Below are 7929 nucleotides of genomic sequence, written 5' to 3' on the forward strand. Positions count from 1 at the left end.
AGCCCACGGATCCGGACAAGAGCTGCTTGGCCGGCTCTCCTCGTCCTCCCGCCGCGCTCCTGGCCGGATCTTGAGCCCCGGCGCAAGCCAAGTGCCGCCGCCGCCGGCCGAGGGCAGTGCTGCCGCCTCTGCTGCAAAGAAGGCGCTCAGCCTTGCAGCCTGAGCTGTGCGCCCCAATGCATCTTCCTCTCGGCTCGGAGCGCCCGGCAGCAGACTCGGAGCTGGACGGCGCGGTCACCCCCGCACTGCTCCAAGGGCCCCGTGCGCCTGGCTGTCCCAGCGCCGCAGGCAGAGCTCGCGCGCGCAGTTCCGGGCCGTACACGGCTCCTCAGCAGGGCGAGAGCCCAGCCGACCTCGCGGCGGAACAATCAGCCGCTTGCCTCTCGCCTCGCCGCGGCCCAGCCCCGACGGGTCCCCGAGGCCCCGCCCTCGGCCGCTCGCCCTCACACACCCCCCGGGCTCCGCGCCCCGCAGCCTCCTGCCGGCCCACGTTGGATGCTTTGCAACAGCGCCCCGCCACGCCCCCTTCCTGTTACTCATTGGCTGCGGGAGACCAGGACGACCAGCCTGGAGAGCCATTGGGGCGCTCACCTTGATCCCGCCCCTCCGACCACCCCCGCCCCACTCTCTTTTCCCACCCAAGGTGTGAAGGGCGGGGGACTGGGAGGTGAAAGGGAGAGGCGTCCTCCAAGTCTTAAAGGGGACGTGCAGTCTGTTAGCAGAAAAGCGGGATGCAGACTAGAGAGAGGAGGAAAGACAGGCCCTCTGAATCTAGGGGAGGAGAGAAAGTTGATTAAAAGGGTAACGCCTCCGCTTTGCAGTAGTCTGGCCAAAAAGTTTCTCCTCTTCTTCCCTGGCTGTAAATAGGGCCAAGAATATAGAGCACATCTGCACTCGTTTTCCAGGTGCCCTCTAGGAGCAAAGACACAGATTTAAAACCCCGCAAATTTCCTACCAATTGGGGCATCTTTAGTTATTTTACTAGGGGTAGGCACCTTCCTCGTCGCACAACTTGAACCTCCTTTCTGCTCCTGATTTGTTCTTGACCAAGTCTTAAATCCAGCAAGATGTCCCGAATTACCAAAATGAATGTGTGCTGCAGAAACCAAGTCTCAAAGATGCACACACTCCCACACCCAGCCCAACCCCAGTTAGTTAAAGGGTACTTCTGAGAATGACCCAGCCTTCCATGGAGGGGTTGCTTTGTTTAAATCAGAAGACTTTTAAGACAGTTTTCAAGAAAACCTAGAGTACTCCTAAGAGACAGAGAGAAAAATAGTAATTGTTACAAATCTTCTAACTTTAGCCCTTACAAGTCCGAACATAGTAGCCATGTGTTACGACAGCGCATCCAGATCGTAAGGGAAGGAGGGCGGGTGTATGTGCTTGGGCGCGCGCGCACAATACACACACACACACACACACACACGCACGCACGCACGCACGCACGCACGCAGAGAAAGGGAAAAGATTAGCACACATAATATATAGCTGCCCCTCTGGGCGTTTTGGTTTGCTAGTGTCTCGTGTCCCTCGCCAAATGTATGCAAGTTTCTAACTTAACTGCACACATTGTCAGGAAAATTAAGCAAGTCAAGTCTGTTGAAAAACATTTGCTCTAGCAAATGAAATCTGACTTGTGTTTTATGGAAACGGAGAAGAGGAGACATTTCTCAGGGGAAAAAAAGGCAAAACATTTTTAAAGGGTTTTGTTCCATGTTTGATGTATTCTAAGGGGGATGTTTGAATTGAGATGTTAAACTTTCCCTCAATGAGAAGAGCATTTCTTTTCTTTAACTGAAATTGGGTTTGGGCTTGGTTGTCTGCTGGTTACTGGTTTCCTTCTTATTCCCTCGTCCCCCTCCTTTTTCTCCTCTCCCTTGGTCTGGTCAAGTATGTTATCAAATAATGGTGCCTCACTTCTCTCCCTCTCTTTCTCATTTTCATGATCTCAGCAATGAGGCCCAAAGCAATGCTCAAATATGTGTAAATCAATCCAAATATGATTCCCAAGAAACATTATCAGAAAAAGGCTGCACCTGACCCTTCTACTCAGGGCTTTCACCAGCTTTTATGTTTCATTTGTAATCCACATAAACATACACCTTCCATTTGGACAAGAAGAAATGTATCTCTTTGTTTTAATGCCTTTCAGAAAAATAGTAATAAGCCAAGGAATGGAATTTGAAAGACCCCCAAATTTATGAGGTCCTCTATGTCAGTATTTCTTAAACTTTTCAAGACCAAGAAACACAAAACAGTTATTTAATGCAGAATACCTATGAACATTTCCTTCAACAAAACTGTCAGATCCTCCTGGCCTCCCCGCCCCCCCACCTCCACATGAAACAATATATGCAGAAAAAAAAATTGAACTCATTGAACCTCTTGAGCTGCTAACCTAAACTTATCTTTCAGGTCTGTTCCATTAGAAGTACTATAAACTGGATATTTATTATCAGATGTTTTCCAAATGCTTGCAAGTGTACCTGTGCAATGCTCTTTTGGGACACCGAAGTTCTAAAAGTTGGGCTTGAGAATCTACAAGGGAAGGGTGAGCCCACAGATTTAAAGCATCCCCTGTGGTCTCGTTACCACACAGCCAGAGAGGAGGATTCCAAAACCAGGGAACACTTGGGGGGACTGGGCGCCTGAGCCTTGGCAGTTCCTCTCGTCTACAGCAGAGCATGAAGTCATGTCTGCTCCCCATACCACGTATGGAAGCTTGCCCACACACTAGCAACCTGCTTGTGATTGAAATGAGAGTGTGGACTTGGAGAACAGTGATGTCGGGCTCAGGAGAGAATTCATCTGGCTGCAACCTAAGAGCAGGGACACCTGAACAGCAACAACACTGGCAAATTTCTAAGGCAGTCCATGTCCCCTGTCATCAAGGAGCAAGCTTTGGCACACTCCGCACGGAGCAACAGTTGATAGGTCCTCTGGGCTTTCATTTTCCTCCACTGCCCTTTTTACAAGTTTAAATAATCATTTATTCCTTGAAGGGGACAACCAGGGCTTTTAGGTTTTCTGGTTCATTTTAATCTACCAGAGACCAAACTCCAGGGATAAATCCCCAACAAGAACTGCTGCGGTCTCTCTTAAAGACAGAAGCCCTAGTAGTTAACCATCTTCAACGCACTGAAAAAGAGGAACCCAAAATTTAAGTAGCCTGAAATCACCAAGTGGGGAGGGAAGCAAATGATAAAATAAAAAGAAAGCAGGTTAATCATGAGAATTTTTTTTTTAAACACAAATTCCGTAGGACTGATCATGGCAGTTTGTTACAGTCCTAGGTGGTGATCATTGGTTTTTAAATGAAACGCTGAGACTCAGAAGTGCTTTCTCACTGTTAGAAGAGGCTTTACATCATGTTCAGTACTTTAGAAGAGCATAGGGCGGCAGTCAGAGGACCTGGACTCTCGCCAGGCCTCATACCTATGAAACCTGTCCTTTAAACCTCAGTTTTCTCAATTGGAAAACAAGGATAATGGCACTTCTGACCTGAGTGCTAAGACAGTTAAGGGAGGATCCGTTTGGAAGGAGGACATGAGGGTTGGTATAAACTGTTTTGGGCTACATACATCTAAGGCTGATTTTCAAGGTTATTGAATTTTAATACTGGAGAAATTGAGAGTCCATTTACATACTATAGGTGGAAGTTTTTAGTAGGTGTTTTTAGCAGGGAGGTTTTTTTTCTTTTCCCCAGGAATGCCACAAAGGGTTAATAATAATTACCTGTCAAACCCCTAAAGACTTGCAGGGTGATGACAGCCCTACTCTGAACCTGTTTTGTATCTCTCTCCCAAGGAAAATAGAGCCGTGTACTCATTAACTCCTTCCTCACAATAATCTTGTCAAGGAGATGGATCAGCGGAGAAGAGAGGAAGTTAGTGAGTCCAGGGACGGACTATGAGAAGAGTCAGTTTGGAGATTTCTCCATCCCCCATGCCAACATTTTCCTTTGGTAGAGGTTGAGCAATCTCTGGCTCCTGGAATACCGGCTCGTGCCCAAATGCTGCCAAGCTTTCATTTCCATAGAAAGAATGCTCAACTCGGGGCGTCTGGGTGGCTCAGTCAGTTTAGCATCTGACTCTTGATTTCAGTTCAGGTCACGATCTTGGATCTTGTGGTTTGTGGGATGGAGCCCCACATGGGGTTCTGAACTGACAGTGCGGAGCCTTCTTGGGATTCTGTCACTCCCTTTCTCTCTGCCCATCCACACTCACACTCACTAACACTGTTTCAAAATGAAAGAAAGAAAGAAAGAAAGAAAGGAAAGAAGGAAGGAAGGAAGGAAGGAAGGAAGGAAGGAAGGAAGGAAAAAAGAAGGCTCAACTTCCTGCCCTCTTCTACAGAGCCCACCTTCTACCACAAACAGACCTGCACTCGCATCCTTGGCTTGTGGATGTGTGATTTTAACTGCTTCACTGAATGGACAAAGAAAAATTTTATGAAAGCTATCTGCATTTAAAAATCCTGAGAGTCTGGAATGAGGGTCAGTATAAGAAGCAGCCTCTTAGCGGTACCTGGGTGGCTCAGTCCATGAAGCGACTAATTTTCGTTTTCGGCTCAGGTCATGATCTCACAGTTCATGAGATGACAATGTGGAGCCTGCATGGAATTCTCTCTCTCTGTATCTCTTTCTCTCTGCCCCTCCACCCCCCCAAAATAAGTAAATAACAATTAAAAAAAAAAAAAAAAGAAGCGGCCTCTTGGCTTCAGTGATGAAGAGATGTGCTAATTACATCAGCAGCAGGGACTGCACCCCTCACCCTCCATTGGCTGCCTTTCCAACCGTCATTTGGAACCGCATGTAAAAGGGGAGGGGTTGGAAAAATCACAGTTTATACCTTACTGCCAACAGCTTAGAAGCAACACTATGATGTATATAAGGAACAGCACATTTATCATAACTTATAATAATAATCTCCATGAAGTCATATACCTTATATTTTTCAAAGTAATTCATATCATAACAACAGCTATCATTTACTGAGCACATATTATGTGTCTGTCACTTGGCTGAGTGTTTTACATACTTTTTTCATTGAGGTCGATGTTGAGAAAAATGCTCAAGGCCACCCAAGCTAATAAATGACAAGGCGGCCGAGACTCTAAGCCAGCTTTGTGGACACCAAAGATCCACTATGACATTTGAGCCTTATAAATTTTGAATATGACAGTTGTTATTGTTCCCACTTTATAGATGAGAGGCTGAGGTTAAGTGATTGTGTCAAAGTCACACAGGATCAAGAATAAATAGAACCTTAAATCAAAGTTCCATCTCAGACATCACCACACATGCTTCATATTCAATACACGTCTTAGGAGATGCATCATGATGCTTGTTTCTCGAGGATTTTGTAGACATGATTTCTTTCCTTTTCCATACTTGCTAATGGCCTTCCAGATTTTCCTCTACTAATAAGCTAAAAATTTTACAATACATATACTGGCCTTCGCCCCCACATACACAGCAACACTGTAGTAATAATGGTTAATATTTACTAAGCACTTACTGTACACTAGACATTATTTCACAGGAAGGCTTAATTTCAGTAGGGTTGCATAAGAATTCTACCAGATAGGCACCATAAAGTTCAATTCATGATGAAGATACCGTGAACCAATTACCCAAGCCACATCCTAGTTAGGGGTTGAGTCAGGACCCCCAAGCCCATGCTAGAAGTCACCCAGCCACTTTCTTTTCGCTTTCTGTTTGAATTATTTTTGTGTTTATTTCTCCTAGACTGACAGCTCATTAAGGTCAGAGCCTGAGCCTCAGCCCTGTGTCGGGATTCCTGTTGTCTAGCACAATTTCAGGCACATGCTAGGCAGAGTGGCAACACTTGCTGTCTGAACCCCACCTGGTCTGCAAGGAAAAACACTCGTCCAGCACCCCCTTCTCCACATCTTAAGCAAGCTTGTTGTTCAAATGCATGCACCAGCAGCAACCACATCACCTAAAGCTTGTCAGAGACGTGACTCTCAGCTCCCATCCAGACCCATGGGATCTGGATCAGCCTTTTAACAGGCCCCTGGAGAGTCCATTTGCCCACTTAAAATGAAGAAGCAGAGGTCACCATATGTCCCCCAAGTGCACATCTCCTGTGACTGTCTCCCCAAATGCTGCCACAAAGATAGACTCTTTGCACTTTCTGTGTTTTTAAAATATTTTAAAAAATATTTATTTGGGGGGGGAGGGGCAGAGAGAGAGGGAGACACAGAATCCAAAGCAGGCTCCAGGCTCTGAGCAATCAGCACAGAGCCCAACACGGGGCTCGAACGCACAGACTATCAGATCATGACCTGAGGTGAAGTCGGATACTTAACTGACTGAGCTACCCAGGTGCCCCTGAACTTTAGGTATTTTTATGTGCATGTATGCATGTTTACATTTTCCACCTTTTCACAAAGCCCTTAATAAAATAATTTCAAAAATATAAGCAAGCATGTGGTTGGCATTACTGCCCCTTCACTGAAAACATTTGAAACATCTGCTGCCCATGAGACTTTGGTAAAGCCCTCTCGTGCCGTTCAACTTGCTTGTTCTTTGAGATGCATTCAGGTTAATTAGAAGCATTTGAGAATTTTATGGACTGTTATTTTTGTTTTCAAAAGGATAGTTGGGCTTTTGACACTTTTCAAATTTATCATAAACATATAGACTGACACATATTATGTGCTTTTCACTGTCATTTTTATCCATGAGCTACCTTCTTTACGTAATCATTTAAATATCCTTATTGCCCTGAGGGAGTTCTGACACTCTTCTTGAATTCAGATGCTATAAACCAAAGAAACATCTTTGTCTTGTCACTAGAGACCCCCTCCTCACCCCCCCCCTAAAAGCCACCATTCTTTCTTACTTGAAGAGGTGCACTAGGATGTGGAGGAGAGATCAGTGTAGACTGCTCACCTCCAGAGACGGCCAGCAACAATTTCTCCAATCAAGAGAAGGAGTATTTGTCACTTCTCTCCTTGAATCCAGGAGGGCCTGTGACTTGTTTGACCAACAGAATGTGGTAGAAGGGACATCGCCAGTTCTGAGCCCAGCAGCTAACATTCCTGCCCTCTTCCTACCCTGAGCTGCCATATAAAGAAATCCAGGTCATCCTACTAAAACATAAAGGCCCTGGAGGCTAAGAGGCCATGAGGAGGGAGAGGCTGTGGGGGAGAAAACAAAGTCAGGCAGCTCAGCCAACAGCCAGCACCATCACCCCAACACCAGAGGGAAACCTTTTTGGACCCATTGGCCCAGGGCAGAGCCCAGCTAAATGTAACCGCGTGGGTGAACCACAGAGCAGACACAAGCCATCCCTACTGAGCCTTGCCCAAATTCCAGACCCCCAGAATGGAGACCAATAAAAACAGACCTTGTTTTAAGCCACTACATTTTGGGATGGTTTGTTCTGCAGCCACAGAAAACTGAGGCAACAAGTATGGCTAAGTGGACTTGCAATAAAACATGAGTAGATTCTTTAAGGGAATGGAGTCTAATCACATAAACCTGTCCTTAGAAGTGTCAAAAAAATTAGTGTTATCAGTTGACCTTCCTGACACGTTTGTCAGGATCCTTGATGGAATGCAACACGCCAGCCAGCCCATGCAGTTGAACAAAGCTTCATGGATAATAAATATTCTGGCTCTTCAGCTGGCTGCAAAATGAGATCCCTTCCTTTCCTCCCTCCTGGAAATAGGTATGAGAGGAACACAGAGCAACCCCTTATTAAAAAGGTAAGTTCTCCCATGTATATAGCTGGCAGCAAGGTGAATAACCGGTTGGAAGGATAAAATAATTGAAGTCCTATCTTAGTCTTCCTAAAACTATCAGATAAAGTTTAAAGTGTTTACCCTATTTTTCGTAAGAGACACAGGGATGAATCTCAAGAAATGGAATCCCAGGCTTAAAACAGATATTGAGAT

Source organism: Suricata suricatta, chromosome 12 (genome assembly GCF_006229205.1).
Source record: "Suricata suricatta isolate VVHF042 chromosome 12, meerkat_22Aug2017_6uvM2_HiC, whole genome shotgun sequence".
NCBI lineage: Eukaryota > Metazoa > Chordata > Mammalia > Carnivora > Herpestidae > Suricata > Suricata suricatta.